This window comes from Nicotiana sylvestris, chromosome 10 (genome assembly GCF_000393655.2).
Source record: "Nicotiana sylvestris chromosome 10, ASM39365v2, whole genome shotgun sequence".
NCBI classification, from domain to species: Eukaryota; Viridiplantae; Streptophyta; class Magnoliopsida; order Solanales; family Solanaceae; genus Nicotiana; species Nicotiana sylvestris.
The window spans coordinates 18,914,484-18,923,093 of NC_091066.1; positions in this window are offsets into that span (position 1 = coordinate 18,914,484).

Below are 8,610 nucleotides of genomic sequence, written 5' to 3' on the forward strand. Positions count from 1 at the left end.
AGTTTATGCTCAAAACAGTGCTACATATAGATTTATGTCTTTGAATGATAGTTCTATTTGTGAATCTAGAGATGTAGAATTTTTTGAGCATGTTTTTCCATTGAAAAATAATGTGCCTAATAATGCTTCTACATCTACGTCGTTTAATTCTCATATTGTGGCTTCTTCTAGTGTTACTGCTAATGAGTATGAAAATGAACTTAGAAGAAGTAAGAGGCATAGAATCGAAGCTAGCTTTGGTCCTGACTTTATTACTACTTTCTTGACTAAAAATATTGATCTTGATGTTTTGAGTGATGAATTAGTGTCAATCTATTTAATAGGAGAAGACCCTAAGACATACAGTGAAGCAATGAGGTCAATAGATGCTAGTTTTTGGAAACAAGCCATTAAAAATGAATTAGACTCTATAGTTTCTAATCACACTTGGGACTTGTTTGATTTGTCCAATGGTTGTAAACCCATAAGTAGGAAGTGGATATTTAAGAAGAAATTGAGACATGATGGTACAATTGACAAACATAAGGCCAGACTTGTTATTAGGGGTTTTAACCAAAGGAAAGACATTGATTACTTTGATACTTATTCTCATGTGACTAAGATAGCGACTATTAGAACTCTTGTTGCTTTAGCCGCTATTCATAATTTAGTGATACATCAAATGGATGTTAAAACGGCTTTCCTAAATGGTGATTTAAATGAAGAGATCTATTTGTCTCAACCTGAGGGATTTATGATCCAAGGACAGGAGAATAAAGTATGCAAATTGAGAAAGTCTTTGTATGGTCTAAAGCAGGCACCTAAGAAATGGTACGAAAAGTTTAATAGCACATTAGGGGTTAATGGTTTTCTTGTTAATGCATCTGATACTTGTGTTTATTCCAAGATGATAGGATCAGATTGTGTTATTATATGTTTGTATGTGGATGACATATTAATCTTTGGCCCTAATATGAATGTTAATAATGAGAATAAGAATTTTTTGTCTTCTAAATTTGAAATGAAGGATCTTGGGGAAGCAGATGTGATTTTAGGGGTTAAAATTGTAACGACCCGGCTAGTCATTTTGAGAATTAATGCCCTGATCTCCTATTAACTACATTCCCCGTGTTTGTTTCTGCTACTGTGAGTTGCTGGGAAGATTCATTTTTAGTTTCGGAGTGTTTTGGGACACTTAGTCCCTAAATGAGAGCTTAAGCTTTAGAATTTGGACTGCAGTCGAAATAGTGTGAAGATAGCCTCAAAATGAAATTCCGTCGATTCTGTTAGCTCCGTTGAGTTATTTCGGGCTTAGGGGCGTGTTCAGATTGTGTTTTGGAGGTCCGTAGCTTATTTAGGCTTGAAATGCCGAAAGTTGATTTTTTGAAGTTTGCGGATCGATAGTGAAATTTTGATATCGGGGTCAAAATTCAATTCCGGAAGTTGGAATAGCTTCGTAGTGTTGAATGTGACTTGTGTGCGAAATTTGGGATCAATCGAAATGGTTTGGTTGGTTTCGGCATCGGTTATAGAATTGTTGAAATTTCTAGTTCATTAGGCTTGGATTGGAGGGTGATTCGTGGTTTTAGCGTTGTTTGATGTGATTTGAGAGTTGGACTGAGTCTGTATGATGTTTTAGGATTGGTTGGTATGTTTGGTTGAGGTCTCGAGGGCCTCGAGTGAGTTTCAGATGCCTAATGGAAGTTGAATTGGACTTAAGCAATTGCTGATATTGCTGAACCTGCTATAATCGCGCCTGCATATGTGGGACCGCAGGTGCGGCTCCATAAAATCGTCTGGGTAGCCGCAGAAGTGAGTTTGGCCTTGTGCTCCAGGGACCGCAAATGCGGCTGGGAAACTGCAGATGCGGGACCTCAAATACGTTCCAGTAACCGCAGATGCGGCCCCAGCCTGGATAAGTGAATTTCTCACCTGCGATGCTTTTACCGCAGGTACGGGACCGCAAATGCGGCCCCATGACTGCAGAAGCAGATTTTGCTGGGCAGAAATAGAGAAAATCGAGGGTTTTAAATTCATAACTTCAAAAATCAAATTGGAGCTCGGTGGAAGGCGATTTTGTTGGATTTTTTAAGAGAAGATCAGTGGGTATTGATTCCTAACTCCTTTTTGATTATATCCTATTAATCTAAGCTTAGTTTTATCATGTAATTTCAGATTTGGGTGAAAATTTGGGAAGAATTGAGAAAAATTCTGTTACACCCCTCAATATTATGTTGATATCACGTTCCGCAGTATTATATTAAGATGATGTTGTGCCTAGCAGTATTATATTATGGTGATGTCACACTTCACAGTATTAAGTTACGACGATGTTGCACCCTGAAGTATTGTACATTAAAATTTCGTTTTCAGTTAACCGATGTAAGAATCGGGGATGAGATCATCTTGACGTTAACGTACTTACGTTATTTATAGCAAGCAATAAATAAGTATTATAAAGAATAAGAGGGTACACGGATTAAAGAAAACGAGCTTCGTTGAAAGTGGTCAATTTAAAATAAAATACGGGTCGAGCGATAATACCCGATAATTATGAACTAGTACCATGCAAGGTACCATATGACCGAGGTAGTATAATATATAAAGTATATATAAAGTATTTTAAAAATAAATAGAATTTTAAGTAATTCAGGATAATTTTTAAATTATACGGGTAATTGGTTAGTTACCGGGTAACGGAACATTACCCAGTTAACTAATAAGCGGACAAAAATTTAATCAATGACCCATGGAGAATCGTGGCATCCCCTCCCTTCATGATTAAGGTGACTCATTAGTCACCTTTACATGTGTCATACAAGGATTAAAGACTAGTTCAAAAGTCATATCAAAATGAAGACTCTTGTAAGCTTTTTACATTGGGAAAACACTTCATTCAAGATCAAAAAGCATTGGCATTCTGCCTTGAACCAGTAAAAACGTGAAAAGAAAAAATTTTACATTCTTTATGAAACCAAAAACGTGAAGGAGCTACAAACGTTTTGCCAATTCTGATTTCAACCAAAAAGCAGAATCATTTTTTTTCGTTCACCAATTCAATGATAGCCAACGTTTCAATTTCAAGAGCTACCAAGTTCGCTTCTAAATTTTGAGAGTTTCAAAGCAGAGTTTCGTCTATATTTCGCAGAAGCAGATTTGTTCAAATGATTCCGGGAACAGGTATGTTAAGGCTATCCCTACTTTCTTTTGGCATGATCCATACGATACGAACGAAACGTGCAAATGCACAAATTCCATGAGTTTCTCTATTCATAGAAGTATTAGAGATATCTATGTTCTTGAAATTCCATGTGTCATAATATTTTATCATATGTTCATGGGTCTCAGAAAAATACGAAAGTTGAAAAGATGTTACTTTATGATATTGCTCAAGAGGCAAAGTGGTCTTATGACCTTCCGAATGATTTTATTGACGTACTTTTCATGCATTGCATTCATGTGCATTGACCCATGACCAGGTGGCGTTATATACAAGTATATATGTAAATATATGTATATGGAATGCGAAAAGGTTACAGCATTATATACGCACCACCACCTGATCAGCTGGTATATGATGATGATGTTGCCCACAATGGCTGAAATATGATTCAAACGGCATTATATACGCATATATATGTATGCACTCAAACGGTGTTATACACGCGTATATATGTATGTATATATATGTATATGGGATATGGGAAAAGTTATGGCGTTATATACGCACCACCAACTGATCAGCTGGTATACGATGATGATTTTTCCCACAGTGGCCGATATGATATGATGGGATGCCCTCAGAGGCTGATGATATTATGAAACATGTACTTATGCACGACATGACATTCATATGCATATGCATGACGTTAAAAGTAATTTATGATTTACAAAGTTATTCAGACTTACAGGTTGAGTCATGTACTCTATATGTCTTCCATATCTCTCATGTATTTATTTATGTGCCTTACATACTCAGTACATTATTCGTACTGACGTCCCTTTTGCCTGGGGACGCTGTGTTTCATACCCGCAGGACCGATAGACCGGTCGAGAGCCCTCCAAGTAGGCTATCAGCTCAACGGAAGATGTTGGTGCACTCCATTTACTTCGGAGTTGCTCGTTTAGTTAGTATGATTTAGACGTGTATTGTTTGGTATGGCGGGACTCTGTCCCGACCCTTATGACATTTATGTGTTCTTAGAGGCTTGTAGACATATGTCGTGTACATAAAAGATTATACTGCCTTGTCGGCCTATGTTTTGAGTTTATAAAGGATCATGTTGGCCTATTAGGCCCGTATGCATGTGTATATGATGATCTATTAAGAAAGATACGTTACGTTGGTACTCATTTGAGTAAGGTACCAGGTACCCGTCCCGGCCCATCGGTTTGGGTCATGACAAAAGTGGTATCAGAGGAGTTCTTTCCTAGGGAGTCTACAAGCCGTGTGTAGTAGAGTCTTGCTTATGGGTGTGTCGTGCACCACACTTATAAGCAGGAGGCTACAGGGCATTTAATACTATCATTCTTTCTTCTTACTCTAGATCGTATGGTAGAGCTCACTTATAAGAATTCAAGTCCCGAGCTTTTATTTTTTATTCGTAATAAGACGATGCCTACGTTCAGAAAGATGATCGATAAGAGATATAGCTTTGGAAGTGCTGAATTAGAGGAACTCGACTTTGTATCATGCTTATGATAAGTAAATATGAGGTCTTCAGCAGATCATGTGCATACTGAAAGGTGTAAGCCTCTTGATAAGGAGCCTTAAGGTAAGAATGCCTATCTACCTTTATGGTGAAAGACAATGAGAGCTTTAGAAGGTAAATACAAGTGTCAATAAGTAAAAGAAGTAAGATGAAGAAAAGTACGAGGCGCCCAGTTAATGAAGATTAACGATGTTTATAATTCAAGCAGAGGAATGTAAGCTTTTTGAGTTATATTCAATGGTAACAGAGGTATGTATAATTGGTCGTACCCATCTCAGTTATGCCCTATCGGGGGCTAACAAACATAGTTTAAGAAAAGGACGAGTTATCAGGATCCGGCTAGGGATATGGTAACCCAAAATAGTTGATGGATTGGTAGAGTTAGTTGACATTTCTGAAGAATAGTACAAACGTGGTAACAGATCTCCCCGTGAGACACCTCGATGGTACACCCTAAAATAGTACAGCTAGATATGAGTACTACAAAGACATGCACTATAAGCCTTGAAGGGATAAATATTACCTTAGTGTGGCTCGCGGCCCTAGTAAAGTGAGAACGTTAAGCAATTTGAAGAGCCACTGGATGGAGCAAAGGAAAGCTAAAAGCGAAAGAATGTCGTATTGAAGTTTTCACAAGGAAAGGGATATGCAGAAATATTAGCAGAGTAATGAGAAGAGAGATAAGGAAGCAATATGAATAAGGTGTGATACATGGATGAAAACGGGAGAATGTTACAGAACCTATAGTCAAATGAAGGAAGAGACGAAAGGTGATGGGCCTTAAGACAACAAAAGAGTATAGGTCATAAGGTTATATCATCATTTCGAGAAATAAGTTATTGAATCCAACGCGGCTACCAGAGGGGAGAGTTAATCCCTAGAGTAACAGAGAACAGTATGGACTGATAAACAAGATAAACTAAATATGAATTAGGGACTAAATAATTGGAAAGTACTCGACATCATGGGAATTTCAGATTTTGTCCCGCCAATAGTAGAATGGACAACAAAAGAAGATTCATAAGAAATTCAGAGAATGGCCATCCAGGGAGACGCTTCCCTAAAGCAAGCAATGTGAGCAAAGTTAAGCTTAAGAGACTGTATGTGCCAGTTAAGCTAAGTGCCACCATCACGAGTAAGGGAATTTATCATCTTTGGTACAGAAGGATTGCCACAAGGCGAGTAAGGATCATTGGTGTTGTGAAACAACGCCAAAGATGAAGAGGTAAAACATCTATAGGTAAATTCTCGTGGCTTCAACTCTTAGTACACCCCTAAAGGGGGGAATATGGAGTGATGTGACATTAAGTCAGAATTAAGTGGTTCTAGTGACCATGGAATGGTAAAGGAAGAATGCGATAAATGAAAGAGGAATGAGATGACACTTATCAAAATCTTATAGATACGTTACGATTCAAGAATATTGTGCAAGCACGACATCAAAGAGATGAAGTAAAGGTTCCTGCCCGAACTGTTATTAATAAATAAGGAGCCAGTGCGAGACGTAAGTTAAGACAAAGGAAATAACCCAAGAAAGATTACGAGGAATATTGATATGAGAATGGGCCAACGAGTAGTTACTAATTGGTCAGGAAGATCCCAGTTATGGCTAAACAGGAGGTTACAGACGAGTCATCAAATCGTGTAAGATAAACATAGTAGAACTTAACATGGAGAATTCAACCTCGAAAAATATCATTATAATACTTGAGATATATTCAAACAAGAGTCGGGGTGGTTAAAGGTACCGTATGAGTGTTACGGGGATAAAATAAAGTGCCACTAGGAAGACAGTCAAAATATCAGTTCAGAAGAAACTATACAAGCACAAGGGCATAAAATTAAGCAACTATGAATGATTATAGACAAGTAAGGACATCAAAAAGGTCTGTAATAAGCTCACAGCTTTACGAGGGTCAAGGGTTCTCCCTAAGTACTACAACGAAAGAATAGCTAAGGAGATAAGAAAGAAGGCTTCAACCTAAGCACAATGACCTAAAAAGGAAATGGTCGTGTAACAACAATCTCGCAACAACATTGTAAGCATTCCAAAGGAAAGTGGCACCTACCGTGGCAAATGAACGGGAAGTAAGAATTAAAAGTAATATTCGAGATCATATGATTTGTATGAAAACTCTAGCAAGTGTGGGCACTAAGATAAGCTAAGTATGGACGCAACGAGGGGGCATAAAGACCAGGAAAAGTAATAACTTACGTTGAAAGAAAGCTAAGATGGAACGAAAGAATTATTTGATCAATGACCTAGAGTTAGTACGTTATGGATATACTCAAGATTTTGGAGTATTATCTAGGCAGCATATTTGTTAACAATCATACAGCCATAGAAGACTCCGGTATAAGTTAGAAGAAAGAATTGAGCCTAGGGCATAGACAAAAGATTGAATTGTTAGAATATTGTGTCATGGATATTCAATAATGCCCATGAAAGTCTAAGGTAACAACTGATATTATGAGCCATGGATTAGAAGATAGCTTAAGCCTACGTAAAGGCTGATCAGAAAGAAGAGGAAACTAAAGAATTACGTCACTTAAGTAAATAAGGAGTCTGATTATTGGACCTAGAAAAATTATAGAAGTTGTGCTTGATAATATGACAGAATCACTCTTAATATCAGACGTTCAAGAGAAATAACACAACAATCATAATCTATAATGGCTTTACAAGGAAGCCAGTTAGAAGAAGTACCAACCTCATAAGAAGTCAGTACGAAGCTCCCACTGGATTGCGTATGTACCAGAGGTGCGAGTATTATAATAGAGCTTCAAGTTATGAATGTGAATTACACCTAGGTGGAAGGGAGGTCAGGAAAGAGATAGAAGATACGATGCGAGATTTTAAAATAAGTAAGGTAAAAGTGAACAACGTATGAGATACTCAAAGGCAGAAGATCATGAATAGTCCAGACTTCAGATAAAAGGCTATCAGCACGGGGATCCAGTAACCGGGAATGAGAACGGCATTGTCAGCGGCATGTCTTCCAACCTATGGTTTCTAAGTACTGAGAGATCTAGTTAAGAGAATAGAGAAGAGTTGGAGACGGTGTGATGTATCGCTTGACATTCCAGAATAATATAAGGAAATATATGGTGTAAGCAAGTTGAAGGAAAGTTGCGAGTATTATAAATGGATATTTATAGGTTGCAAGCTAAAGTATGGTAGAGTGACAAAGTTTTAAGAAAACACGAGTAAGAATGAGGAAAGACAAGTGAAAAGGCGACGAGAATAGATAAGTCCTCAGGATTAAGTCCATGAAAACAGGAGAGATAATGGTTTCTCTAAGTTATTGAGATTTCAGTATAGCCTGAATGAACTCAAAGGAATCTAAGATTTATAGCATTCAGAAAAAATGGAATGCTACCCTGTTAATCGAATGAGGGGTAATTATTATAGACAAAAAAAATGATGTTTGGGCCTTCAATTAAGTAATGATCTAACGGATAAAAGAAAGGGATCTCGTGAATTGGACATGATTAAAATACCCATGCAAGGTGAATCACATTGGGATTCCGTGAGATACGGTTATGAAAGTAGGGTATCGCTCCAAGTGGGTCAATCTAATCATCTCAGATGTTCCCCGATAAAACATGAATCCTAGCTGCAATATTACATAAAAGGTTGAGTTATCAGGGGTGGATTATGAATCATAATTGAAGTGAATAAACAATGGATGGATAAAAGTTACAAAGTATGAGAGGATATTAGGTCGTCACTCTTAAGATGGACAGTAATGTGGAAGCATTAAAGGACATAAATTTATACGTATTGGATAAGTAATGAAAGTAACCTGGAATTTGGTAGCAGACCTTAGTAACGAGAAATTGAGGTAAGAGTTACGGTATAATATGACATATCTTGATGCAGTAAAGTCATACGGATGGATAAATGGATTTATGAAAA